This window comes from Mus caroli, chromosome 8, assembly GCF_900094665.2.
Source record: "Mus caroli chromosome 8, CAROLI_EIJ_v1.1, whole genome shotgun sequence".
In the NCBI taxonomy this organism is placed as follows: domain Eukaryota; kingdom Metazoa; phylum Chordata; class Mammalia; order Rodentia; family Muridae; genus Mus; species Mus caroli.
This window is the reverse complement of record NC_034577.1, coordinates 54,049,664-54,052,800: the sequence shown is the minus strand read 5'-3', so window position 1 is coordinate 54,052,800 and position 3,137 is coordinate 54,049,664. Positions and strand designations below refer to the sequence as shown.

General features: G+C 38.4%; 1 protein-coding gene across 4 annotated transcripts in view; it reads right to left on the bottom strand.

The window, feature by feature from the left end:
- The window catches only part of Cbr4 (carbonyl reductase 4), a 45,603-nt gene that overhangs the window by 29,956 nt on the left and 12,510 nt on the right, over positions 1-3,137 (bottom strand). The window lies entirely within an intron of this gene.

Below are 3,137 nucleotides of genomic sequence, written 5' to 3'. Positions count from 1 at the left end.
AATGGGAATGGGTGGGTAGGGAAGTGGGGGGCGCTATGGGGGACTTTTGGGATAGTATTGGAAATGTAATTGAGGAAAATATGTAATAAAAATATAAAAAAAAAAAAGAAAAGTATAAACACTAAAAGTGGTTGTTCAACTCTTATAAAGAGAATTTGCTTCCGAGAGTTCAACACTATTAATAAACATAGTTTTGGAACTTCAGAGTACTGCTAGCAAGTACTTAGGTATGCAATTTTATTCACTGTAAGTCAATGAATGTTCACTGAATACAGAAATGCCTAACTCCCAAGTCCATGGCTCAGCTCTTGGCGAACATAAAGACAATGCTGTTGACTATAACAGGCAGGTACAAACATAAATGAAACACGATGCATTCTTTGAGTAACTAAAATCTATGAAGGGAGGAAGTAATTGCCACATACCCAATTGTAATGTAATAAAGTCTGGTAAATCCATAGATAAAATGACAGAGAAATAATTTTCACACAGGTGGAGCAGAAAGGAAGACACAGTATTGAGCGACGGGATCACAAAGATGGGCCCATTAAATGATTTTGCAATACTAATAAGGATTAGACCATTCCATTTACTAAACCACAATAACTGGTAAGACTCTAAAGTCCACATAAGAAAAAAGTCCTCTGGTCTTATCTAATCTGGATAGAAATGTACACAAAGATCAAATTTTAACTCAGTATTGGTATATATATGCAATAGAGTGTACAGATAGCATGTTCTAAAACAAGTTTACAGTATCAAGTATTATATATTCAGAATTCAAAATTATTGTACATATGTATAAATATGCATGCACACACACACACATACACACACACCCCAAGATCAACTATAGGTTTACAAAACAACTACAAGAATAGTCTCAGACATACATAACAAAATTTTACCACATAGTTTCTTGTTCATTAATTAGTCCTAAATATTTTTTTGAGACATAGTCTCACCATGTAGAAAACTCAATAAAACCACCTGCCCTGTCTCTTGAGTGACAGGATTGGAGGCATCACTACCATGCCCAACTTCAGTCACTGAGGTTTAAAAGAAAGCAAATACTACCGTTCATGAGAGCGGCAGGCACGGGGAAGTTTATAGTTTACGGTGATAAAAGATGGACTGAAAGTTAGGTAAGTCACAGCAAGTGAAAGTTCCATGTGCACTCACAAAAAACATACTTGGTTTATGTTAAAACTAAATCACTTATAAATTAAACTATAAATCAGCTTAAATATACTGCCATCTACAAATGATGTGTTGATAAATGAGAGCTAGAATTCAGCTGTTTGTTTAGTATGTAATACCAAATAATTAACTTTACTTTTATGAAAATTCAAATGTTTTCTTTAAGGTTCTGTGAAAAATCATTGTAGGTTTTTTTTTTCCTACCATAAAACCTAAGATAGTGAGAGATTACTGGGGAAATCTGGAAGCAAACTGAAAGGTCCTTCAACATGGAATGTGTTAACACCTGATATATCCACAGCATAGAACAATGTTCGGTACTAATGTCATAAATGAAGATTTCCATCTGTAATCTTAAAAGCAGGTTATTAATAAATTCTACTATATCACTATTGAAAACAAGGCAAAATATAAATTCAAAAATGCTAACATCTGATTATCTCTGGACACCAGAGGGACAACTGACAGTAGTCACCAGAACTATAGAGCAGGTAATGATTTTTTTTGTACTTTTCTCCTTTTAATCTGTGTGTGTGTGTGTGTGTGTTTGTTGATAAAATTATTGAAAAATATGAGCATATGAGTTACAGATGATCTATAACGAGGGCCAGAAATAACAAAATAACAAGACTGATTTTGTAGTGCCTGTGAGACTATACTGTGAAACATAACCCCCTCTGCCAGGAAAGTCTGAGCACATTTATTTGAGAAGTCAGCAACATTTCCTTTCATCTTTACATACAGTGTAGGCAGGAAGGGATGAAGGCAGCAGCTGACACAGATAAAGCCAAAATGTCTCTGCAGACATTGAGCAATGAGCAAACATGTTGTTATGAGACAGACTCTCATTGTGCATTCCTGGCTAGCCTGGAGCTCCGTATGTAGTCAAGGCTTGTCTCAAACTCTGAGATCCACCTGCCTCTGCCTGCTGGGTGCTGGGACTAAAGGGACTGCCACCCCGACTGGCCCAAAGATGAAGCTTGGTCTTCAGTGAGAAGCCAGAATCTAGAAGATTCCAGTTCTTTCAAGAACCAATGGATTTCATGAAATCCAATGCTGTGTGTTGGCAAACATTTTTTCAAGGATGCCCCAGACAGAATAAACCCTATAATCACTTCAGGTTATAAAAGTTAGGTTAAATAAAATAATTAATGTCAATACTAAAAACTTCATGTTACAATGCCTAGCCGAAGGCTCAGGGAACATTGCAGAAGTGACATGGAAAGACTGCCGTCACAGGACCAGAGTATCTGCTATGACATAGGCTCTCTCTGCATATGATGGGGAAGTTGCACCCATGAAATGTCAACACTGTGGCCACCCAAACAAGCCCTGCACAGTGACCAGCAGCTTGGATGGGAGATTCACAAGGCCTGACCCCTAGATGAAGAGCAGTTAAAGGCTGCTGAGAAAAGGAGAATCAGTCTTCTCCAGGGAGGAGCTGCGACAGGTGATCCAGTCCCACACAGTCGGCCCTAACTACAAGCACATACAAGCCACACTAAAGGACTTGGCAGGCTGCTGTGCATGCACAACACATATACCGGTCCAAAATAACTGGAGAAGAGATCATAAAATCGAGAGGAAGTAGAGGGAGAAGCAGGAGGAGTTGGGGGATAGGAATGATGTAAATACAGTACTCACGAATACCCTCAAATACTTTTAACTTACAAAAGAAAAAAATCAAAGAATTCATGATACAACTGCCTTTTACTCTGTAAAATTTGAACAAAACTGGCATAAAGGGTCTCACACTAACCCAACTAACTAGTCCTTGAGTGTACTGTGCCATGTGCACAGTTGGCACAAATAATAATTATTTTTTAAGAAAGGAAAGAATTGCCGGGCGTGGTGGCGCACGCCTTTAATCCCAGCACTCGGGAGGCAGAGGCAGGCGGATTTCTGAGTTCAAGGCCAGCCTGGTCTACAAAGTGAGT